This window comes from Saccopteryx leptura, chromosome 7 (genome assembly GCF_036850995.1).
Source record: "Saccopteryx leptura isolate mSacLep1 chromosome 7, mSacLep1_pri_phased_curated, whole genome shotgun sequence".
NCBI lineage: Eukaryota > Metazoa > Chordata > Mammalia > Chiroptera > Emballonuridae > Saccopteryx > Saccopteryx leptura.
The window spans coordinates 53,330,192-53,357,386 of record NC_089509.1 but is presented as its reverse complement, the minus strand read 5'-3'; the positions used below and the strand labels follow the sequence as shown (position 1 = coordinate 53,357,386).

Genomic DNA, 27,195 nt, shown 5'->3' with positions numbered 1-27,195 from the left:
CCTTTGGGCAGATTTCCTACACAAAATCGGATTTTTTAGTAGGCTCTTCATCCAATTAAGCTATTGAAAATGTGCATCCTATTTGGCTCACGATGGCAAAATGGCTGCACCCGCTTCCCCTCCAGCTCTCTCTAAATCCTACTGAATGACAGTGAAGATGCACAAGGAACAGTATAAATCTGTAACCGTGAAGTAAATAGAAAGAGTTTACAGCAAATCTCTGAAAATGGCATATCTCCAGGGTCTAGTCTGAGTGCAGGATCCCGTACCCCCATGCCCCAATTAAAAAAGTGTAACAGAGATTCAGCTAGAAAAGCTGATAGGACATGGACAGAGATGTGCTGGTGGGTAAAACATAATAGTAAAATATATATCAAGATGTAAAATGTGAGCAAAATATAAAAAGAAATAAGACTTCATTCAAGAGAGCAGAGATCTCACTAAAAGGATTTCAGAAAAGGACAGAAGAAATTGAGGGGAAGAAATGATAAAAAATTTACACAGCAGTGAAGAAAGTAAGGTCTTAGACTGAAATAGTTCACCTATTTCCAAGCATAATGGACGAGGCAAGTCCTGTCCTAACACATATCTACAAAATTTTATAACTCTCAGGAGAAAGAGAAAATCCCCATACCTTAGAGAGACTAAAAATCAGGTCACCTGTAACAGAATAAAAATCACTCTGTTATCAGACTTCTGAGGAGCAAAAATGAATGCTACATAATATTAGAGTGACATGTTGAATTTTAAAGGAGAATAATTTTGGATTTAAAGTTTCAAATCAAATAAAGTATTAGTCAAGGATAAAGTTACAATAAACATGCTCTCTGATATGCAACTATTGACTTTTACTTCTTTACTCTTCAATTCCTGCTCCTGAGAAACCAGCTTGAGACCCCTATATTTTAGCAACATGAGGGTCAAACAAGATAGAAGCTATAAAATCCCAGAAAACAGTTCTTTTAACACAGAAGTAAATTTAAGAGACGACAGCTGTGAAACATGCCTGGAATACAAATATTTGATAATACAGCAGAAGATCAAGGACTGTGGGAAGGACCTCACTGGGAAGAAGTAATATAATTAAAAAAGAGTCTTTTAAAATATAAAAAATACAGGAATATATTGCTTCTATGAAACAGCAAAAACAAAGGCAATGAAAAATCTCAGGAAAACATGAAAGCAAAACAGTGAGTATCAAAATATAAAACAAATAGATATATTACTATTTTAAACAATTTAAAGTAAAAGAAGGTAGGATGAAGGAGAAAGAGAGAAAGAGAATAAGATGAGCCATCAGGCCTTGATGCTGGAAATATGTACTTTTAAGTGGCACGGGTGTTATTACGTTAGATTTACATTACTTCACTTATACTTTTGAGGAGAAAATGGGGGTGTTTAAACTGTTTTATTCAATATATTTTTATCTATGCTATAAATTAACACATATTCTGACTTTTAAGAAACCAAAGACATTTGATATGTCCTGAGAGACATTTGTTAATATTTTGAAAATGATTACTTATCAGAGGTGTTTTTTTTTTATTTTTTTTTCAGAGACAGAGAGAGAGTCAGAGAGAGGGATAGAAAGGGAGGACAGACAGGAACAAAGAGAGATGAGAAGCATCAATCATTAGTTTTTTGTTGTGATACCTTAATTGTTCATTGATTGCTTTCTCATATGTGCCTTGACCATGGGACTACAGCAGACTGAGTAACCCCTTGCTCGAGCCAGCAACCTTGGGTTCAAGCTGGTGAGCTTTGCTCAAACCAGATGAGCCTGCATTCAAGCTGGTGACCTTGGGGTCTCAAACCTGGGTCCTCTGAATCCCAGTCTGATGCTCTATTCACTGCACCACTGCCTGGTCAGGCCTTATCAGAGGTTTTTAACTCAATTACTAATGTGTGCTGCTCCTGCTGGCCCATGTGTTTCTAGAATTTCACAGGGCTGTGGTGGACTATGTTCTGTAACACCTGCACAGTTGCTATCCAAGGCATCTCATTTAAATAAGAAGTGTACCCTGTAATGGCTGTAAAGATGCTTCTGCCAGACATGACCATGGTAGTCTGCCACATTGAGAACTGCTAAATGCTGGAGCTGTAAGCCCCATTAATTTACTGCAGTCAGTAAAGCCATAGCATATGAAGGTTTATGCTGGCTGATGTCACCTGGGCAGTAGATACAATGGTGTCAGAATACAGATCCATGAAGACAGAGCTCCAGCATAGAAATGCAATACCCACTATGGGTCACAGGTTGTGATAGATGAAAACAAAATTTCCTTTGATTTGTGGCTAAAACTGTTGGTAAACCTAGAAAGGTATAACACTATCAGCAGAGGGAAGGAAGGAGAAGGAAGAGAGTAGAGAGAAACTAAAGAAACAAAATCAGACTTTCTCTCATTACATAATGGAATACATAACTGCCAAGCCTGGATTGACTGACAATGTGAAGGTGTAAGATTTTTGTTCATTACTTGGAATCTGACCCATTCAATTGCAGAACTATTAACTACTAACATTAATTGACTTTGATTATATCCTGTAAGGCTGAACCATACACTTTGTCAAGTTAGTGAATAAAACACATTACTTATAGTTATAAGCAGTAAACTTGATTTCAAATACAGGAGAACAGTAGTCCCCGCCTCTCTTGTCCACGGTTTCACTTTCCATGGTTTCAGTTACCCACTGTCAACTGCAGTCTAAAAATATAAATGGAAACTCTAGAAATGAACAATTCGCAAGTGTTAAGTTGTTTGCCATTCTGAGTAGCATGATAAAAATCTCATGCAGTCCCTGCCTGGGACGTGAATTATCCCTCTGCCCAGTGTCTCCACACCGTATATGCTCCGCACCCATTAGTCATCTGGGAGCCACCTCAGTTAGAAGTTCCGCTGAAGCGGGATCACAGTGCAGGTATTCGAGTAACTCTTATTTTACTTAAAAGGTGCCAAAGCACAAGACTCGTGAGACTGGAAATCCAGATATGCCAAAGAGAAGCTGTAAAGTGCTTTTTGTAAGTGTATAGGAAGAAATATATATATGGTTTGGTACCCCTTGGAGATCTTGGAATGTATCTCCTCTAAGTAAGGAGGGACTACTGCATATCAAAAGGTTTCTTGTTATTATTTTGTATGGGTGATAAATATTAATTGCTTCATAATACTTGGGGTGCAATAAATGTCATTACTTTGCTTTGTTTAAGTCAAATCAAAGCTAGGGCTGAAACTATTCACTTAATTAATAAAAAGTCCAATTTCAGAGTTTCTTGCATTCTTTCTTAGATTATGGCAGAACCTGGGATATTACTGCCTGAAAAAAATTGGAGACAGGACACTCTGCTTATTGATCTGCTTTCTTTAATTGATGAAGATGATCTTGGATGGAGTAAGGATAATCTCCATCTATCCACGGACAACAAAATCCAGAACCTGAGTATACAAAGGCATGCGAACCAAAACAAAACAACTTTTCATTCTTTAGGTGATAAATATTGAACAATATTTCTGATTGTTTCTTTTTTTTTAAGATTTTATTTTTTGATTCTACAGAGAGAGGAGAGAGGGGGTAGGAAGGAATGAGAAGAATCAATTCATAGTTGCTTTACTTTAGTTGTTCACTGATTGCTTGTCGTATCTACCTGTACCAGGCACGCCCAGGGTTTCAAACTGGGGACCTCAGCATTCCGGGTCAATGCTCTATCCACTGTGCCGCCACAGGCCAGCTCTAACATATTTCTTAACGCATTTGTTGCATATTCAGTAATGAAACATTTGAGCAGAAAAGATTCACTCCCCCTTAATTCTCTTCCATTCCCTTTCTTAACTGTGCAAGAGTCTCTTTGCACTGAGGGCTGCTCAGTAGCAAGAGCCAGTGAGAATAAGGTGTTCTAAGAGGTTTTCAAACTGTAATGACATTTCCATAAAGTGCCTTCTGAAAGGTGAGAGGATTTCCCCCTCACCTTTTCAATAACTTGAGAATCATTTAAAAATTTTTCTTCATAGTTGCCCCTCCCAGTGGACTCAGCATTTAAGATTCAATTTTGATTTGTCCTATTAAGTTGTAAAACTTAGGAAGGATAGAAGAAAATGATAGGAAGGAGGAAAGGAAGCAAGGGAGGGAAGAGCAAAGGTAAGAAGGAAGAAGGGAAGGTGGGAGGGAGGTGAGTGAAAATAAGGGCTGGAGGTAGACAGAGGAAAAAGGCAGGAAGGCAGGATGATTGGCCCTCATGGGGCAGGGTGGTGGTCCCCGGCTCCACCCTGCTTCCCTCTGATTGTTTCTTTTCTCCGACTTCCTGTTCACCCACCCCTAGCCTTGCGCAGAGCGTACGTGGCACCCAGGGGCACCCCCCAGCTACTGCCTTCTGCACCTTCTTGCACCAATGGCTGACTCTGTGGACTCTGAGCAGGTGCCCCATCAAAATCAGCATGATCTGGGCCAAGGCAACAACCTGGGCCTCAAAGATTTTGAAGCCAACTTCATTAGGCTGTTGGACAAAATAAAAAATGGTTCTTGAATGTTAATAAGCTAAACAGGAATGGCCTTATATTGCCAGCCTGGACTCCTGTACGGCGGATGCGTGACTGTGGTGTTCTTTGTAGCAATGGCTATTACCTGGAAAGTCTTGTTTGCTTGGTGCAATTTATGAAGTACCTGATAAGAATAGTTCTGTGAGGAGTGACCAATGGCCAGTTTGACTCGTTTGGTTGATGTTCTCAGGTCAATGGCCCTCCCTCTTTTGAAACAGTTTGGAATTGCTGGTGAATCGCTTGAGCTAAATGTTGTGCGAGGGGGAATGTCTCCTGGAGGACGAGGTGCACCATTTTTCTAGAGTCCTGTAGGGAGGTCCTAAAGCCCAGTCAGCTCACAGATCCAGAAAATAACGAATCAGAGGAATGGTGTATTTCATATGTATATCACGTCAGAAGGTGACCTGGACTGCGGATTCTGCAAGGAGCAGCCTCAACAAGTTTATATTGGGTGTCCATACTTACATAGACCGCAAGAAAGAAAGAAACTCTGGGAAGTCTCTAGGCTTTGGATTGCCACTGGTTGCCAAGATTATGAACGGCACCTTCCTCAGTGCTGAACTGGCCTCCAGCCCCCAGGGCCAGAGAAGAGCGATGCTTCCAGCAGACCTGGGCAGGAACTGCTGCTTAAAGAAATCTATCTGGGTGGATGTGCAGACTCAACCAACAAAAGTTTGGTTCTATTGCTCATGACCCTTGGACAGCATGGCATTTCCAAAGGCTGGCTAGGACCACTCTCCCACACAATAGAATATTTACAGCATTTGAAGAACTTCTTCCAGATTATGTTTAAAATGGGAACCAAGCCATGGTAAAGAATGCAAGGATGGGGAGAAAGTGCTGATGACTTGCGTTGGCACTGGCTTCTCCAACCTTAGCAAGACCATCAGTGATGCTATCCCAGGAGAAAAGACCCCCAGTGCCCACAGACAAAGCAGAAGCTGCCCAGGACCCAAAGTGACCAAGTCCAAATTCACCCAGGAAAGGATAGCCTCTAATATTAAGGCCTTTCTTAAATTCCCAATTAAAAACAATCCAAATATCCAAATAAAAGACATTTTATATCATGTGGTTTCCAGCCATTTCTCCAGTGGTGCCGACATTCCTCGGGAGGCCCTGTCATGAAGAGAGCTCCCCTGGCTTACCTGGACAAAGGACATCCCTTCAGGACAGTCTCGCCACCAGACCAACATCACAGGGACATGGCAGCGATGCTCCCGCAGCCCGCAGCCCTGGGCTCCTGTCCTGAGGCCGTGTTCCAGGCCTGTGATGTCCGTTACTGTTCTTTCTGCAAGGACTGACCTCTTTGAACCTTGGTTTCCATGTAGGAATTAAATGATATACATGTGGAAACTCTTTACGAGTAGTACAGTGCTGTGCAAATATAGTAAAATCATATGTAGACTGTTTCATCCCTTGTTTTCGGAATGGTTCTTGGATATTTTCAAATAAAGAAATAAAGATTAATAGCACACCAATCAGATTTTAACCAGGATTATAAAAAAATACAAGTCTTATTCTATATATCACATTGCTTTTAAAAAGCTGCAGTTACAATCCCTTTTGGGAAGTCTTGGATTTGAAGACTTGGAAGGTTCTGATTAAGATTGTTTTATTCAAACTTTATTTTGGCTTTATAGCATTAGCCAATATAAATGTTCTTTACTTGAAAAAGTCCTGTAAAAGTAATTGTAGTGATGACCGTAGGGCGCTGTTGAGGACTTCTTCATTGCATCAGAGCATGCCATTTTCATGAGGAGTTTCTGAAGGGATTCTTTTCACTTTGTAGTAACAAGACTACCTGTATTTCTTCTTTTGTCTTCGCACATAACTAAATCATGTGTGGCATCGCCCTTATACACAGCCGTAAAAAAGGTCAAAGCCATACCTATGACTCTCCTTGGGCACGTCCTGGACCCATGTACACACTCAGGCTTTACAATTTCAGCAGGCTTGTGTTCTTGTGCTTTGGCCATAGAAATTGTTGCTAATATTGTACCATGGAGAAGTTTATTTATATTCCATATCTTATTGAAAAATCATAAATAAGTATGATTTATATAATATATTGTGTTTCCTGCCACAATGTTTATATTTAAATTTTTAAAATTTATTTTATTGGTTTCATAGACAGAGAAAGGGAGAGAGAGAGAAAAAGAAAGAGAGGAACATCGATTTGTTGTTCCAACCATTTATGCATTCATTTGTTGACTCTCGCATGTGCCCCAATTGGGGGTCAAACCTGCAACCTTGGTGTATCAGGATGATAACCAATTGAGCTACCCCACCAGGGCTCCTGTCACAATGTTTCAAAGAATATCAAGCAAATACATATGTAGAAGATAGATATAGATAATAGAAATATAAATACATGGGTATATAACTCCAGAAAAGTGTTTCTACCTGGAACAACTTAGTATTATTATTTTTTATTTTTCCGAAGTTAGAAGCAGGGAGGCAGTCAGACAGACTCCCGTATGCACCCGGCTGGAGTCCACCCAGCATGCCCACTAGGAGTCAATGCTCTGCCCATCTGAGTCCTTGTTTTGTTGTGGCCAGAGCCATTCTAGCACCTGAGGCAGAGGCCATGGAGCTGTCCTCAGTGCCCAGGCCAACTTTGCTCCAATGGAGCCTTGGCTGTGGGAGGGGAAGAGAGAGAGAGGAAGGAGAAGGGGAAGGGTGGAGAATAGATGGGCACTTCTCCTGTGTGCCCTGACTGAGAATCAAACCCAGGACTTACACACGCCAAGCCGATGCTCGAATGCTGAGCCAACCGGTCAGGGCCTAGAACACTTATTTTTATGAGAGTTCCTTGTGATATAGATTTTAGTCTATTTAATAAAGTAAGTTCTTTGTTCTTCCAAAGGCTCATTCTAATTAATAAGCATTCTAACAGGTAGAATATGGCAAAAATGGAAATGTATTGCAGGATAATATATATAAATAATATCTAGGCTTTTGACATGAGTAATCATAAGATGAAGAAACTTTTAAATTCATAACAATGTTATAAATTTCTCAGAGGTAGTATTTTTCTTTCTTTTTTTTTTTTTTTTTTCATTTTTCCGAAGCTGGAAACGGGGAGGCAGTCAGACAGACTCCCACTTTGCCATTCTGGGGCGTCACTCTGTTGCATCCAGAACCATTCTAGCACCTGAGGCAGAGGCCACAGAGCCATCTCCAGTGCCGGGGCCATCTTTGCTCCAATGGAGCCTTGCTGCGGGAGGGGAAGAGAGAGACAGAGAGGAAGGAGAGGGGGAGGGGTGGAGAAGCAAATGGACGCCTCTCCTGTGTGCCCTGGCCGGGAATCAAACCCGGGACTCCTGCATGCCAGGCCGACGCTCTACCGCTGAGCAAACCGGCCAGGGCTTATTTTTCTTTTAACTAGTAAAAGCCAAGCCTTTATAAAAATCATTAATTAGTACAGTCATCCCTTGCCATATTGCGGTTCACTTTTTACAGTCTCACAGTATCGCAGATTTTAAAATCATAAAATATATATATAATTTTTTATTGTAGATTTTTCGCTATATTACGGGATTTTCTGATATATAGGTATTTTTATATATTTATTATTTCAATTTTTGTGGTGAGATAAGCATTTTTAGCCTAAAAAATTGAAAACATAAAAAAATTTAATTAAAACATATTATAAGAATATTAAATCGAAATAAAATATGTAGTATATAGTAGATGAGTAGAAAAAGACTTGCACATATGGAAAACACATAGAAAGCATTTATAAGAGTTTTAGAAAGGTTAATAATAGTGTGGGAAAGGTTAATAACTGTGGGAAAGGTTTATAAGAGTGTGGGGAGGATTTATAAAGCCTTAAAATATAAATAAATAATAAAGTAGATGTAAGGTCACTACTTCGTGGGTTTTCGTCTGTCATGGGGGTTCTGGAACCTGACCCCTGCGATAGACGAGGGACCACTGTATATCTTTTGTTTTATAAGGGAAACTTTGAAGTGAAGACCTTGAAGTTCATTCAAAGTTCAAAAGTGATGCTTTTATTAAAAGAAAAAATGGTGCTTGGCTGCTGGGAACTGACATTCCCACACCCGCACACGGCAGGCCAGGAGCTTGGAACCCTGGTAAGGGCAGTTCCATGTCCAATGTTCCCAGGTCCTCTTCTGGTCCCTGCCCACCCTACAGAAGCCCGCCCGTCTCATCTTCCCTTGAAATGCTTTGGGGAAATGAAGGTGACCAGTGGAGAAAATATCCTAGAAAATCAAGATGAAAATGGTTTTTGATGCCAGTTTTGGGGATACTGGCCTTGTCAAACTGTAAAACCCCACCTTTTTGTTACCCAGGGTGTGTGCAGCAGACATGCCTGACTGTGACTTCATCTCCAACTTCCACCCCCAGTACATGGTTTTGTTTTCTGTATTTGCCTGGATTTTTTCAAGAAGTATACATTTAATATCTAAGGAATCATTAGTTTTCCACTAGAATCAATCATTAGATGGCAGTTTCATATGGACTCTCTGCATTAGTGTCTTATTACTATTGTAAAAATTACTAAAAGTTAATGGCATAAAACAACAAGAACTTATTATCTTTGAATTGTGGAGATCAGAAGTCTAAAACCAGTTTCACTGAGCTGTGAGCAGGGCTGAATTCTATCTAGAAGTTTTAGGGGGTAATTGGTTTCCTTGCCTTCCCAGCTTCTGTCACCACTTCTATTCCTTGGCTTGTAGCCTCTTCCTCCATCTTCAAAGCACTTTATTCCATTCTCTGCCACCGTGATCACATCACTCTCTCCTCTAATGCTGGCTCCTCCTGTATCCCTTTTATATGAAGCCTTGTGATTATATCAGGCTCACTGATATAATCTAGGATAATCTCCCATTCTCAAAATCCTTAACTTGACTACTTCCAAAAGTGCTTTTTGCCTTGTAAAGTAACCTTTAAAAGTTTCAGGGACTAGGATATGGACATATCTTCCATTATGAAAATTCATATCCATCCCACATGAAAAACAAGTTCATCCCATCCTAATATACTCCAGAGTCTCAACCCATTATAGCATTGGATCAAAGTTAAAACTCTAGATATAATCAGCTGAAAAAGTCCCAAATCGCATTATCTAAATCAGGTGTGAATGAGATTCTGGGTATGAGCCACTCTGGGGCAAAATTCTTCCCTATCTGTGGATTTATAAAGTTATAGAATAAATTATCTGCTCCTAAAACATAATAGTGGGACAACATAGGATAACAGTTATAGACACTGCATTCTAAAGAGAAGACAGTGGAAGGACAAAACGAATCACTGGTTTTAAACAATGTCAAATCCAACTGGGAAACTACATTAGGTTCCACTGCCTGAGAGTGATCGCCGTGGTCTGCAGTTCTGCCCTCTAGGACATGACTCCACCCCTAAACGACTAAATTCTCAATTTCCATTGTGAGGGTAGTGGGAAGTATCTGATGGAGTGTATCTCAGGGTTGGAGGGAAAAATATTTATTTTGCCTAGTACTTGGTAACGAAATGCTAAAAATAATGCTCTGATTTTTAAAAAATGTATAAGGTACAAAAAGGTCCTTGCATCAAAGTGCTCCAACCAAAAAGCTCATTGCAAATCATTCCAAAAATAAAATTTAGAAAAGACTGTTTGGTCCTGGCCAGTTGGATGTCCTTGTTCGATTCTCAATCAGGTCACACAAGAGAGGTAACCATTTATTTGCTTTTCCACCTTTTCTCCTGCTCTCTCTCTCTTTTCTCCTCCCATAGCCATGGCTTGATTGGTTCAAGCAAGTTGGCCTAAGGTGCTGAGGATGGCTCTGTGGCCTCTGCTTCAGGCACTAAAAAAATGGCTCCGTTGCTGAGTCGAACTGTACTATCAAAATAGCATGTGTAAATCTGCAGTAATATATTAAAAAATTCTGTTGCCACAGTGATCCAAACCAATGTTTTTCAACCGCCAGTCTGCAAACCTGTCAGCCAGAGATTTCATGCTAGTCCACGAAGAGTTAGCTAACTAGAGTTAGCTAGTCCACGAATGAAGATTATAGACCCAATGATCTTAGTTGAATTTGCTTATGCTCAGGGTGATTTCTGCCTTTGTCATCTCCAAAATAATTCTCCTATTGCCACTGGTCCCCAAGAGTAAAAAGGTTGGAAAACACTGATCTGTACTACTTCAGAAAACAGCAGAGCACGTCCTGTGTAGTAAACATTTTGGTTATGGAGGTTTTGCTTCTGAACTAAATGCAGTAACAATCTTGAAATAATCTGACTTCGGTGATGGCCAATGAGATGCAGAGAAAATTCCAAATCTCTTCAGCATATATACAGAAAAAAAACAGTGTGTTTGACCTAAAACTATGACTATTTAAGTCAATAGAAATGGTTAGTTTTAAATTTTTTCCTAACCCCAAATTTTTGTTGGATATACCCTCATGGAAAATCTTTAAAATTCAAAAGTAGATGAAGAATTTATTATTAAGAAGTATACAGTAAGGCAGAAATTTGATTTGCTATTTATTTTGGATTACTTTCACAGATAAAATTGAATTGGCAGTATGGTTTATTTAGATAAAAATTCTAACTAGAATGAAGTTGTGATGTCTTTGGACTGTGAGCCATCTCTGCCTCTAATTCAACAGGCTAGATCCCCTAATGGTGGAGGAAATTTAGTTAGATGACAAATGCAGAGTAGTAAATTGTATAAATTAAATTATTAATTCAAATAGAATGATAAAGATATTATTCATTCCATATCAAATTTAGAAATTAGAGCAGTCAGACAAATGAATAAAAACTCTAAAAGTTGAGCCATTTATTGCCTTAAACTCCTGCATACATAATGAATACTAAGTGACATATGGAAGCCTGCAGTTGAAAAAAATACCACATTATGTTGAAAGATTTTGTTGAGATGACCTCCAAAATGTGAACAGGAGATTTGAGTCCCAACGAAAGCATGGCATCTTTACCGGGTGAGATAGAATAATCGATGAGGATTGTAGAAAATGACCTGGTTCTCATAATCATTTAACTTGTGAAAAAGTCTTGCACAGTCACATTGATTTTTAAGAAAAGAAGTAAGGGTTTTGTAGATTGACCTTTGGTTATTCTGTTTTCTACCATGTCTTTGTTTTACATGTGTCTGTTAGGGGAGAATCAAAATGTGAAAAAAATCCCATGCTGCCTGCAATGCCATCCTCCGACACCAGAATCCCTACCTTTGGCATCCACATTCTCCCTGCCCTCGGACATCTTGGTGCGGCCCAAATCTGCTTTAGTGAACACTGGTGCTATGGTGAGTTTCCACCTGATCATAGATGTCATTACAAAACAAACAAACACAAAAACTACCAACAGAAATATTTATCAATGCTTAACTTTCAGCGCAGAGTGTATGTATTTTTCAAAAGTGCTTTTCTAAAGGAGAATGTATTATGATATATCTATGAATATCATATGGCTTTTCAATTGCACTGGCATGACTAATTTTTTGTTGTATTAAAATAAAAAATAGCCTGACCTGTGGTGCCACAGTGGATAAAGCGTCGACCTGGAAATGCTGAGGTCGCCAGTTCGAAACCCTGGGCTTGCCTGGTCAAGGCACATATGGGAGTTGATGCTTCTAGCTCCTCCCCCCTGTCTCTCTCTCCTCTCCCTCTCCCTCTCTCTCTCCTCTCTCTCTCTCCTCTCTAAAATGAAAATAAAAAAATAAAATAAAAAATCTATTGAGTCAAATAAGTGCATTAAAATACTGTTTCTATTATTATCTTTAAGTTGTAATGCTCTTTTCTGCTATTTTATATTGTTTTCCAAAAAACTAAAGTTCTCAAAGACAGAGTAGTTACTTAAAATATTTATTAACCAAATAATTTTAATATCTTACCTGATTTTAAAAATAATTAAAATTTTAAACAATATAGCTTTTATAAAATAAGTATAAAAAATCAAGACTGACTGGTGGTGGAGTAGTAGATAGAGTACCAACTTGGGACATTGGATTGCCAGTTTGAAACCCACGTTCACTAGCTAGGCTCGCTGGCTTGAGCATGGGGTTGCTGGCTATGAGTTCAGGATCATTCATACAAGCCCAGGGTCACGGCTTGAGCCCAAGTTTGCCAACTTGAGCAAGGGGTCACTGGTTTGGCTTGAGCTCAAGGTCAGTGGTCTGATCCCCAGTCAAGGCACATATGAGAAGCAACCAATGCACAACTAAAGTGAAGCAATGAGTTGATGCTTCTCTCTCTATCTTTCTCTCTTTCTCTCTCTCAAAATAAATGCACTTCTAATAAGTTAAAAAAATTAAAATCCAAATGATTCTGTTAACTCTGACATTTTCTCCCATGAATAATACTAAAACCATGACAATTGAAAATGTATTATTTTTTCCATGAGTTGAGCATCAAAAGTACCTGGAGCAGTTTGAGACATAAGGGATTACACTCTGGTACCCAAACACCTTACATTCTAAACAATAAAGATGAAAGAAGCAACTCAATAGGCTGCAAAGAAGTATATATATATATATATATATATATATATATATATATATATATATGCAACTTACTACTCTGCATATATATATGAGTGCTCTAACACCTACTACTGGTTTATATATATATCCCTAAAGTAGCACCATCTTTGGGGATTTTTCCTTTTCCTTTTTTGGCTTGGCCTTTTTTTTTTTTCAGATTCTGCCATATTCTCAACCCTTTTGTCCTTGAACAAAAACTTCCCAAGTTAGATAATGGTTAAGATTTTATAGAAGTAATTTGAAGGAACTATTGGCAGGATGGGTTGGAAAAGATATTTCTCATTTAGTTTACTTGTAGGACCCAAGGGGAAGAAGAAAGGAATAAGAAGGTGACAGAAAAGTAACAACAGTAGCCTCCCTGGGCAGTTCAAATGCCACGGAAGAATATTCCATGCTTAGAACTGGTCAAGACTATGGAGTTCTAAAGAGACCAAAAAGTCAAGTCTAATGAGGCTATTGAACATACTAAATATTTAATCACTTTTAAAATGTGTGCACTTGCTAATCAGATTCACCCTCACCTTATTCAAAGTGGGATGGTAGTTAAGGGAGCATCACTGAATGATGTAACAGGTATGTATTGCATGCTTTCATTGTACTGGGCTCTGCTTTGGGTCCCAGAGATCAAAAGTTGATACAAAATAGAAAACCTGCTCTCCTTATAGAAGTTACAGTTCATTTATAGTAAAATGAAAATTAATCACCAAAACTGGGATTGAAGGCAGAAATGGGGATTAAGTTCTCATAGACAAAGAACCAAAAATGTAATGGTAATTGGGAGGACAATACTCATACATTATTGGTTCTCTAAAACTAGGAAACTTTGAAATCTCACATTTGCTGTAAAAATCTATGAGATCAGGTTAATCCAGATTGAGCTTGAACAAAATCACACCTACCTAATGAAAACTATTATTATAACAACCAGTAGTAGGTGTTAGAGCACTCATTATTCTTTCATCAGTTATTCCCATGATTCACACAAGTGTTCACCAAACGATTTATTAGGCCTAAAATACAATATTATAAGGTAATTCTAAGTCTTATCAAAGTAGAAAAACTGTTACGTAAAAGTTTCTGAATAATAAGCGAGCTATAATAAAGGAACAGTAAAACAAGCTCCAGGGAGCTCACAAAGTTAAAAAAGAATCACGATATAAGTAACCTTGGAACTATAATTAAAACTGCCACATAAATGTCCTGTTATCCAGTTCACTTACACATCTGCAGAACATTGCTGTCTTCTGAGGAGACGAACTTTCTATAATACAATAAAACTTCTTAGTCATGCTGATAACAGTGGATAACAGGACTAAGAGCATAATTGCCATCTTTGGAAAACCAACAAACCGTAATCCTTCATGTAGTAGCCACACTCCTCTCCCTTCAAACAATTCAAGGTGATAGAGATCTCAAATCAATTTCTACAGTCTATTTTGGTGTAAATATAGACCTGTTTCATCTTCCAATATCTAGACTCATTTAAAATAGAAATGATGGTTAAGAGTTAATTAAAAATAAATAAAAGTGCTTGGAATGTTCTGTATATTGTAGTTATTAAAGCAGGAGGAAGCTCAATGAGTGTGTGGAATTAAAAATGAAGAGATAGTGAAATCACTCATTCACTCATTTAGATACTTACTAAAAGCTTTCTCTGCTTCAGACATGGAATCTTCCCTCATAGAAATCAGATCATTGTTCACATCCTGGCAAAGAATACAATAAACCCATAATTGCAAGTGTCTGAGTGACATGGAAGAAGGAACTTAAATAGGGAAGATATCGGCATTTTGTCCAGGATGTGGGTAGAAGAAACTGAGAAATGGAGGGAATGAATGTATTCAGAATTTTCAGAAAAATATGAGATAAAGAGTAGTGGTGTGTTTAGTTTGAAAAAAGCTCCAAAGTTGATGCTATGTGTATTCCAACTAATGGCCTCTGTTTGAAGCCAAGGTCAAAGTCTGACAGTTTAAAAGAGAACCTTTAACTTCCGATATATCTGGTGGTCCATCTTCAGTGGCAATAAGGTAAGTAGAAAAGAAAAGAAGTTATTTTGACAGGTGAGAATGAGCTCATTTTCATTGAAGGAGCATGGTGAACCACTGTTGGCAGTTTCTGGAAATAGCAAGATCAGGATCATGTCCACTGGAAGCAACTTTATCAGTTCTGGTCTCACTTTTTCTGTATCTCTAGCTGCCCCCAGACTTGAATAAACTAGCCCCACCTGCATGCCAGCCTCACTCCAGTCCTCATATAAATCCTAGCCAGAGCAGCAGCATTTGAACAGCCTTTGTCTTACCTTCTATTGTGGCTTGCGGGCTATAGATCGATGCATTATGGCTTAGTCCTGGGGCCCTACTTGGCTGATATTTTATCCTGTTCCCTCCACAGTGTTCCAATATATATGTCTGAGCTTCTGCCTTGATCTGTACTTAATATACCTGGTATCCCTCTCAGAATGATGCTATTTTCTAGAACCTCTTTTTAGGGGGTTTTTCTCTTGATAACTCATCTGGTCATAGCCTTTTCCTGCAGGTGGGTGGATTTTCTTTCTCGTATCTCTGGTTTCTAAATAATGAAAAGCAAAATAATAATTAAAAACACCACCATGTAACTCTAGTTTACTATACAATCAAGAGTTTCTTATGTTGATGCATGAGATATGTATGCTGCCCTCTTCATGCTTGAAGTATTTAGTTGACCTCAGTCAAGGTAGCAAAAGGAAGCTGATTAATTCACACTATCTATAGCAGATACTGCTGATAGTGCCTCTTCTTATTCTTAGGGTAGTTGTTTCCTACAGGCATGCCAATTACTCAAACTGACACTAAAATAATAAAATGGCACCAAGTCACTAAAATTCACCTAGGTCAGTGCTTGCTTCATTGACATTTCTTTTCTTAGCTTTCTACTGAATAAAACTGCTAAGGTGTATACATAAGAATTTGTTCTCTAACTTGCAAATAGAAGAACTAGACTGGCAAACATAGACAAAATCTCACATTCCTTGTATCCAATGCTTTGGGCTATGGAAAAAAAATAGCCTAACACTTGCATTAACCAATAAAAATATTCATAGGCATACCAGAATCACAGAATTAAGTCTATGACAAGGTTTTCTTCTTATATTATATACTGGATTTCTCTGTAACCAGATTGTGACTTCTTCCTGCCAGCCAAAAAACTGATATATTCTTGGAAATGTCTCTTTTAGAATATTTTTGAAAGATAACTTACACTCTAAGAAATTAGTTTATCCACAAAAGAAACAGATGCATTCAACCATAATGGACAAGACTTTCCCGTCCTTCTATTTACAGAAGTCAGATTTGCCAAATATCAGTATATGTTTTGTTGAGGAAATGGCTCTCCCTGTTTCTACAGGAAGTATTGCTCTTGTATTCTTATTATAAAACAGAAGCTCTCAAGGCTGGTTGTACATTAAATCACCAGTGAGTTTTTAACAATTCTAATGTTTTGCATCATCCCCCCAGGACTTTGAAATTGACTTGAGGTAGGGACCAGGCGTTGGGGTTTTTCTCAAAGTTCCAAAGGCAATCCTACTGTGCAGTCAGGGTCTACCATGGCTACATCAGTGTATCTCTGTTTTGGTTTTTTTTTTTTTTTCATGTTATTTTAGCACTGGAACCCAGAAAGAATATTGACCTTAGGTGTTGTTTTTACTTTCTAATTCCCAGGTATGACCTTCAAGTCTAGCTAGGTTGAGATCAATAATGAGCTGGAGTGCAGACACGGAGGATCATCAGTTGCAGTGTGGCCATACTGCTCCTAAACCCCAGGAGAGTTCCTGGAGGTTTCCTCAGTCTCTCCTTCAGAGGCGCTGAACAGATGGTTTGTCTTAACAAAATTTTTTTACTGTTTTGAATTTGTTTGATGATTTAAGGCCAGATTCTCCCCTCAGGTTGCATAGAAGTCTTCAGTGAGTTTAAAGGCAATCTTAAATCCTATAAGATAAAGCTTATTCTAGCCTTCTCTGTGAATTACATAGCCCCAAATCCATTCTCCCTTTAGTTTGTGATATCTATTTATCTTATTATATTGCATCTCCTAATAAATGCAGGATTTAGTACTGTAATGCCTCAAAAAGGTCTCTTCCATCTAAAAGGCTCCTTTTAAAAATTATATTTAATGCTGCTGATAGGAAAGCTATCTTCTGTCCAATGTCACCTGCTATTCAAAAATATTCAATATTTGTTTTACATTTTTATTCAAGTTTTGCTCTTTAGGAAATGCCGCTAGTGAGGTAATAGGTGGATCCCATTAAGTTACATTTGTGCTTTTCAAATATGCTTCAGTGCTATGATGAGGTAAAGAAAATTGAATTTTGAAATGCAATATTCTGTGTTCTGCCAGCAGTAGAAAATAAGGCATTATTAGCCTTTTGGAGGTGGGTTGGCAGTCAAAATTTACATTATCATTTTTTTTCCTTTTCCAAATAAACTATGTCTACATTATTATATAGTTTAGAATTATTCAGCCTAAATAAATGCATGTACCTCAACAGATTCTGTGATTTTACTAGTAAATAAGTGTATTTGAAAATAAAATATGCAAGTTTAAATAACTACTTAAATTGAATCAGTTTCGTTTTAGTAGTCTTTAAGGTAAGCCCAGTATTTATTAAAGTGAAAAGATAACATTGCATTAAATGATTTGGTTTTCTTTACCATCATAATTTCCTTTTGTAATGCCTCTTCATCTTGTTTTGACTGAAGAAAAGGGGACTCAACTAATTTTTAGTTTGCAGTTGAATAAATACAAGAGAAACCCCCATGAGACTTCATATGATGAGATAATTTATCTCCTCTACAGGGCTCTATCCAGATCTAATTTTACAATTGTGAAGCTTCATTATATTACTCTGCTTAATTAATACATCTGACTTTATTAGATTCTTCCCAACTGACAAAATCAAATGGTTCCTTTAATGAGATAATAAAACTAATTTGATTTTACATGTATTTTTCCATTCATTTTAGCAATCATCAAAACTGAGTTTAGGAATGGTGTGTTGTTGGTCAAAATGTTGATGAGGCGATGGCAGCCGTTGTACCCTTTAATGTCCTCTCTTGGCAGAAGTAAATCCACAGTAATGGCAAGTGTATCACACTGACAGTGAGCACTGTCCTGTTTGAAGACTGGTTTCCAAGTGCCACTTTACTTCACTGGGCCTCCGTTTCTTCACCTGTGAAATAGGATGGTTAGACTACTAGTGATTAAAACTGTGGAGCCCTAAGTGAATCAAGGAGGTCACTAAAGGCCAACAGGGTGTGGGAAGCAGTGAAGCAGCTCTCTACTTCATCCAGTGGCCTTCTTTTTCATCTATTTTATAGTCAGGTCTGCTTTTATTAGTTTGAGAAACCACTGAAAAAGATTGACCAAGATCTTGTCCACTTTTAGAAGTGGAAGAACACTTTACAGGAGAACTGCTAGGTCAAGTGCCCTAAGCCTCTGATGGCTGTGTAAAGCTATTAACATGGTAAGACTGCCATTTCAATTTATAACCCAGTATAGGACATCAGAACTACTTAAAAAGCTTTTCAAGATAAAAAATTTCAATACCTGGCCACATCCCAGGTGTACTAAGAAGTCAGAATTGGGCGGATTTTGGAGAAGGTTGTATTGGAAATGGAACATGTATTTTAAATCATGTTCCCAAGTTATTAGGCTGCTCACCCTCAATTAAGAACCATTATTTTTAACTATTGTTATATATGATTTTTACTCCTTGGTTTTCTATTTGATTTCACATCATAAAATTAATACCACCATTTGCGGTGATCTAATGAACTAGGTTTGAGGAGCAGCCTTTTCATTTTGTACTGAAGAATTTTCTTCATAAAGAGTGAACAATGCAATCTTTAAAAAATGGCCTGCCTAGAAAGCCAGAGAGATCTGAAAACCCAGCTGAACTTCATCAGTGTCTTTTAAGCAGTAGTAGTGCTAGGTTTCTGCTGAAGAAAAGATAACTAGACTTCCCACTGTGCATGTATTTCAATTCTAGTCTATGTCATTTAGCAAAAGCTACTAAAGGCTTAGAGTCTGCTTGTAGGAAACCAACCTGTATTGACTTAACAGCTGCAGCCTTCAAGACTAATGAAAAAAGAGACCTATGAAACTGTATATTATTTACTTTACATGGAATATGTTTCCCAAGGATATAAATGAAAGTTTGTAAACAACCCTCTTTCCAAAGATCACTGTGCTTGCATGATGGAAAGTTTGGGAGATGGGTTGAAGAAGTCTTTTAATAGTCATCCTCCAGGAGGCCTGAGATTAGACTGCAAAGGGGAATTCTATGGTGGTGAATGAGTTGTCTTGGATAAATTTCCAAATTTGTACTAGTGATGTTCATCAAAGCAACCATTTTGATTCAAGAAAAGCAGTAGTTATGCTATCTCAATTTTAATCCCAATTTTGTTATTTCCTAGCAGAGCAGCCTTTGGAAACTTCCACAACCCCTTCGTCATGAGGACAGTGGAATCTGGGCAGTGTCTTACAGGGAGGAGTTGAAAACTGGCAAGTAGAGGAGATAAAAGAGTATTTGGGGCAGAGTGAATGACATGGATGAACAGAATGGGGTAAGACTGCATGCTCTTAGGGGAGAATGGCAAAGAAGCAGTGGGTAAGAGCTCTGGCTCTGAGATCTCAGTGGCTCAGAGTTCGGGTTCTGCTCCCTAGCTTTTACTGAACTTCTCCTAACCTCAATTTCCTTGTCCTCATTACCGCATTACCACTGTGGTCAAGAGTACACCAGATACTCTGGTTTTCAGCACCGTGTTTAGCATACGGCAAATTGCTACTGCTGTGGTGGTAAGATGACTTAAAGGAAGATGGGGCTTAGTAAATATAAAGGGAACCAATGGTCCTTGGGGTATTTTTGGTTCAGCTAGGGAAGATGGTCTCACCACAGAAACGGGTGAACTGGACGGTTGGTTTATACACGGCTGAGAGGTGTGCAACATGGGTGATGAGTTTGGATGAAAGAAAAGGAAGGTGAGCTGCTCAGAGGAATGAGCAGGGGCCATGCAGGAGTCTAGGAAAGAGATGGAAGGGCTAGCCCTAGAGCAGCAGCCGTGCATACTGAGAGGTGACAGAATGTGACAGACATTTTGGAAAAAGCCTGTGAGTGTCAGCATGTGGAGAGGAAGGGGAGACAAAGCAGAGGTTTCTGAGTTGGGAAGTTGACTGGATAATGATTTCTGAGAAGTAAATAAGGGAATGTAGGAGTGTTTGTGTGAGGAAATGAGTGGGTAGGGTTGAAAGAAATTTTTAAAAATAAAAGTTTATAATTTCAAATATGCCGACTTTCTATAGAATCCCCTAAACATCTCCGGGGACAGCACACACATGTTCACGACATATTTGTTGGTTTCTTCAAGAAAAGTGCACTATGTCAATCAAGAAGGTTTATCCAGAACTGTTAGAGAGAGAGTGGAAGGAAGAGTGGAAGGAAGAGAGACAGAAACATCAATCTGTTCCTGTTTGTTCCCTGATCAGGGATTGAACCAGCAACCTCTGCATTCCGGACGATGCTCTAAATATGTACTATCCAGGGAGAGGGATGCTTTCTAGTATCAATCTGAATCTTTAAGGATCCAGAAAATATAATCAGACAGCACTATTTTACTATCATGTTATGCAGTCTTTGTGGGTTTCAAACTTTTCCAAATTCATTATCTCATTCAAGTTGTACCACATTTCACCCATTAAAGGGATCAGATTTTGTCACTGCAATTCAATATTAAAATGGAAAGGCTTGCTCAAGTCTAAGTAAATGTTTGCTGAAGGAGCTGGTGTTCTTTATAAACTAATTCATTCTGTTTGTAACCATAGTTATATATTTATCATAAGTGTAGGCATATATATATAAATATTTTGCATTTTAAAAGCATATCTATTTTTAAAAGTGTTAGAGTAATGTTATAGTGTTATATTTCAAAATGCATAATAAAATATTAAGCCATAAAATGTAAAACTTTAATCATAAAACTTGAAATCTGAGAGAAGTTATTACAAGAATATTGAGAAAAACTTTGCCAACATGGCCACCAGCTGATGGGAACTGTGGGCAATTTTACACCCAGACAGAATACCTGACACTCATGCATTTGCTTTTAAAAAATATTGTGCATTTAAAATGCACTTTATAGTATATTATATGCAGGTGTTTCTTTTCTTCTCTTTTCTTTTCTTTTTTAAGTGAGAGGAGGAAAAATAGAGAGACAAGACACCCTTACATGCCCCAACCTGGATTCACTGGCAACCCATCTGGGGCCGATGCTTGAATCAACCAAGTTATCCTCAGCACCCAGGGCTGTCGCTCAGGCCAACAGAGCCACTAGCTGTAAGAGGGGCAGAGGGAGAGAAGGGGGAGAGGGAGGGAGGGGAAGAGAAGCAGATGGTCTTCTCACATGTGCCCTGACTGGGGATCAAACCAGGGATGCCCGCCCGCCAGGTTGACACTCCAGCCACTGAATCTACCGGCCAGGATCATATACTGTTGTTTCAAATCTGAAAAATATCCCTGATCCTTGTCCAGTGGGGGAGTCAAAATAGTATACAAGAAGGTATTATTGTAGTACCATGTGCTACTTGTTAGATGGGGGAAATTCAGAGAAAGGGTTCCTAACCCAGGCTCTCGAGTGAAGGCGGGACCACAGAGGAGGTGGCGCGAGTGTGAAGGAGGTGTAATAGTTAACCAGGATAACAGTGGGGCAAGCGTCTGAATGAAGTGGGAACAGTGAAGCTCTGCCTCCCATTCCTTGAAAACGTCCAGCTTCCTGGCCAGATCACCGACTTGGCCCCTTCAGACTGACCCGCTCTGCAGCTCCATTCCTGAACAGTGGATTCTCCTGTGATTAGAAATTACTCAGAACTGAACCAGAGTTGGCCCTGCCCTCTGGTGGGAAACTTTGGTAAAGGGGGTTACCAGATGAATTCCAGTCAAAATAAGGCACTGCTCATGGAATTATAAAATGCTAGTGCTAGAAGGTGATTGAATCCAATCCTTTTAGGGTATATACAAGGAACTTGGGAACGTAGAGGGTGTTTATAAATAAGGTATAGAGTACAGTGTCCATGATTAAGGTAGGTGCAACCTCCCTGATGATTTATTAAGAGTAATATTTCTCAGACATGCAAATTTAGATATGACTTGTTCTCCGACCCCCACCTGCCACCCCACTATTCCTTCACTCTACCTGAAAATAAAGTTGGATAGGTTTCCATATTCCATATTCACTAAGTTTAATTTCTAGGTATGTAGTTTGCAGGTTTCTTTTAAAAACTACTTGTCACCATTCTGAAGTAAAACCCCAATTAGCTCTTGAATGATCCTCATAGAGTAGTTCTGCATAAATAATACTGAGGCATGAAGAAAAAAAAGACAGGAAAGAAGGAAAGGAGAGAGAAGGAGGAGGAGGGAGAGGAGAGGAGAGGCCTGGAACCAGCTCAAATACTTATTTTTTAAACTATAAGTGATATTGTTAACTAAAGAAAAAAGTAATGGAAATGTATTTAAGAGGGAAAGAGGATTCATTAAATATTTTTAGGGAAGAAAAAACAAAGAAGAGAGAAAAATGCTCATGCAGCAGTGTGGAACGGAAATAAGAAGAGCTTAATGCCAAACGATGATTGGGATAACGATTTTCAATAATAGCAATGAAGTTTTGCCAGGTAAGAGAACCTTATTTAATGATGAAATCACTGACATTACGTAAATAGGACTTAAAGGTAACTTGATAAGTCTGTAAATAGAGAAATGGGAAAATGACATCCTGTAACTGTAAAATGAATAGCTTCCATTTAAGCTCAATCACTTCTTCTTGCTACTGTAGTTACAACCAGCCACCTTTAGTTCACACCATCAACCTCCAATAAAACACAGTTGGCAGCATTGGTTACTGAGGAAACAGGCTATGCCCAACATACTTGATCCAAATTTAAAGGATCCTGCTGTCTATATCATTGGAGTAAGAAAGATAGATTGGTCAAAATAGTAGGTAAATAAACCATAAAATGAGTTGCTGGTTGCCAATTTTGCAGCCTCAATACCACATAGGCTTTTTATGTGATCCTTAAAACAACAACCTTTCTCTGGTTAACAGTTGGTATTACTTGGTCCCCAAAGGTTCCTGTTCGTTAATGCCTAATACATCTTCATAAAGTGGCAATGGTAGATCAGATTTTCCAGGAACAAATTCAGCATAGTTCATGTGAGCTTCCCTCAAACCTAGAGTCAGAAGTGTAATATATCATGTAAATATCAGGTAAAGCATTGGTTCTCAACTCTCACAGCACATTCCAATTACAAAGAACTTCACCTCAATTACTGTGGACAGGGATAGAGGCTAAACAATGTTTTTAAGGTGATTTCAATATGCCCAGCTACTATTGAAAAGCATTATTTCTGATAAATCAGAGTAAAATTTGGAAAAAATTACATGAAAACAAAAGCATTTACAAGTCAACACCTGTGAATTTTATCATCATTTTGCTTCCTCAAACCATGATTTATTTATTTATTTGTTTATTTTTATTTAGGTGAGAGGAGGGAGACAGTGACACACACCCCCGCATGCACCCAAACTGGGATCCACCTGGCAACCCTGTCTGAGGCCAATGCTCGAGTACAGAGCTATTTTTAGCACCTGAGGCCAATGCCCAGATAACTGAACTATCCTTAGCGCCTGGGGCAGACTCTCAAACCAATCTAGCCACTGACTGTGGAAGGGGAAGAGGGAGAGATAAGGAAGAGGGAAAGAGAAGCCGATGGTTGCTTCTCCTGTGTGCCCTGACCGGAAATCAACCCTGGGATGTCCATACGCTGGGCTGACACTTGATCCATTGAGCCACTGGCCATGGTGATTTAAGTTCCTTCTTTTATGAAGTATCTGTTTAAGTCTTTTGCTGTCTTTTTATTTGTCATTGTTTTCTTCAGTGACTTATAGGAATTATTTATATAGTCTTGATATCAGTACTTTCTTTGATGTATCTATTGAGTTATTTGATATATTTATCGAGAATATATTTTCCAATATATGGCTTACTTTTTAATATATTTCCTTTCAAAGAGCAAATGTTTTAAATTTAAATAAGGTCCAATGTAGTAATTATGATCCTGTATGGTTTGTGCTGTGTCCTGTCCATCCCAAAGTTTTAAAAATATTCTATATTTTCTTCAAGCAGTTTTAAATTAGTCAGCTTTTAAATTTAGAATATCCATTTTGAATTAGCTTTTGCATTGTGCTATGTAGAAAAGTTGGGATTCATTTTTGTCCATAAATTAATGCAGTGGTTTCACCACTCTCTTTATTACTGTGCCTTACAGTCTATCTTGAAATCAAGTAGTATGAGTCCTATAACTTTCTTCTTTTCTAAAATTGTTTTGGCTATTCTGGGTCAGATCATTTGTACTGCAATATAAATTTTAGACTCAAATTTCTACAAACAAATCTGCTGTAAGATTACGACTGAGATTGTGTTGAATATATATACCAGTTTGAGAAGAACTGACATCTTAACAATACTGAGTCATTTAATCCATGGACATGATATATCTCTCCATTTATTTATGTCTTCCTTAATTCCTTTTAGTAATGTTTTATAGTTTTTAGTTTATAGGACTTTCACATCTTTTGTTGCTTTAAAAGTATTGTAAATGACTTTTTAAAAATTTATTTTCTAATTGTTTTCTTTTGATGTACAGAATTATAATTTTTGCACATTTACTTGTTAAACTGTAATCTTGCATAATTTAGTAATTTAGAAGTTATTCTTTAGACTCTAGGATTTTCTAAATAAAGTCATGTTTTCATACCTTTTCATTTTCTACCTAGTGGCCTTTTATTATTATTTCTTCCCTCATCTTACTGACTTGAGCCTCCACAAAAGGTAGAAGCAGTAAGAGTGAGCCTCTATGTCTCCAATCGTATGAAAATTATTTAATATTTTACCACTGTATGATGCTAGTTACAGGTTTTTCATAGATTCCCTTTGAAAGATTGAAGGTACTTTCATCTAGTGTCAGTTTTCTTTCTTTATATTTTTCTTATTCAGTGAGAAGAGGGGAGGCAGTGACAGACTCCTGCATGTGCCCCGACAGGGGTCCATCTGGCAAGCTCACTAGGGGGTAATGCTCTGCCCCTTTGAGGCATTGCTCCATTGCTCAGCAACTGAACTCTTCTTAACACCTGAGGCAGAGGCCATGGAGCCATCTTCAGTACCTGGGGCCAACTCACTCCAATTGAGCCATGACTGCAAGAGGGGAAGAGAGAGAGAAAAAAGAGGTGGAGGGGTGGAGAAGCAGGTGAGCACTTCTCCTGTGTGCCCTGATCGGGAATCAAACCCAGGACACCCACATGCTGGGCCGATGCTCTACCACTGAGCCAACCATCCAGGGCCTCAGTTTTCTAACAGTTTTTACTTTTTAACCCTAAAAGGTTGTTTAATTTGGTCACATACTTTTTCTGTATTTATTGTTATTTTTTTCCTTTATTCTGTAAAAACAGTAAGCTATAGGAAATAATTTTTGAATGTTAAACTAACTTAGTCATGATGTGTTACCTTTTTATGCACTGCTAGATTCAATTTGCTAACATGTTATCAAGAGTTTTTCCATCTATGTTCATGATAAAGATTAATTTACAATTTTTCTTTCTTTTAAAGACTTTGTTGTGGTTTGTTAGGAAACTGACACTGTCTTCATAAAAGAATAAAAATGTTTGTGTACAATTGGTATTATGTATTTATTAAAATATTGATTGATTTTTATAGAGAGCAGAACAGGAGGAGAAAGAGAAAGGGATGTTGATTTGTTGTTCCTACCATTCATGCATTCATCAGTTAATTCCTATGTGCCCTGCCTGTGAATTGAACCTGCAACTTGGCATATCTGAACAATGCTCTAACCAACTGAGCTCATGAGCCAGGGTGGTATTATTTATTTTTTAAATGCACACAATAATTAACCAATGAAAGTAACTAGGTTTTGTGGAAATATTTTTATCACCAAATTAATTTATTTAATAGATACAGTTCTATTCAAAATTTTTTATTGTAATTTGTCATTTCAATTATTTTTATTTTCCTTTTTGTGTTTTTCTGAAGCTGGAAACGGGGAGGTAGTCAGACAGACTCCCGCATGCGCCTGACCGGGATCCACCTGGCATGCCAACCAGGGGGCAATGCTCTGCTCATCCAGGGCATCGCTCTGCCGTAACCAGAGCCATTCTAGCACCTGAGGTAGAGGCCACAGAGCCATCCTCAGTGCCCAGGCCAACCTTGCTCCAATGGAGCCTTGACTGTGGGAGAGGAAGAGAGAGACAGAGAGGAAGGAGAGGGGGAGGGGTGGAGAAGCAGATGGGTGCTTCTCCTGTGTGCCCTGGCTGGGAATTGAACCCGGGACTCCCGCATGCCAGGCCGACGCTCTACCACTGAGCCAACCAGCCAGGGCCTCAATTATGTTTTAACCACACTTTTATAGATTACCAATTTTGTAAAAATATTGCAAATATATCTTAAAGTTAGATGATCAAATCCACATTATTTTATGTTAGCAAATGTTTTAAATCTTTAATTTTCCAAAAATTTTATCTCATTAGAAATTTTAGAATAAAAAAATACTGTCTAAATATCTTTTTATTAGATTCAAAATTAAGCCATAATAACTTATCAAAAGCAATTATTTTATTTTCCCTTTTAAGAACATAAAGAATTTGGCAATTCATAATTTCTACCCTCCTTTTCAATTTTCTAATTTGTAAATAAAGAGATTGGATTAGATATTCTCTAAGAATTTACCCAGCTACAATAGCCTGTTATAGTTATGCAATTACCTTCTTCACATAAGGTATTAAATGTTGCACATAAAGTTTGAAGATATTTAGGCTGACAATTTTATTTTTAAAAAGTTGACTTTATTGCGGTGACATTGATTAATAACATGATGTAGGTTTCAGATGTACCGTCTCATAACACATCGTCTGTTTATTGTACTGCGTGTCCACCACCCCCAGCCGAGTCCCCTCCATCCCCACTTGTCCCCACTTTCCCCTCCTCCACTTCCCCAACCCCTCCTTCTCTCTGGAAATGACCACACTGTTGTCAGTGTCTGTGATCATGTTCTGTTTTTTT

General features: G+C 38.3%; 1 long non-coding RNA gene and 1 pseudogene across 1 annotated transcript in view; one reads left to right on the top strand and one right to left on the bottom strand.

Annotated features, from left to right (window-relative positions):
- LOC136378670 (RNA 3'-terminal phosphate cyclase-like protein pseudogene) overlaps positions 1-5,657 on the top strand; it is a 42,554-nt pseudogene extending 36,897 nt beyond the window's left edge.
- LOC136378656 (uncharacterized) overlaps positions 1-27,195 on the bottom strand; it is a 548,249-nt gene that overhangs the window by 411,688 nt on the left and 109,366 nt on the right. The window lies entirely within an intron of this gene.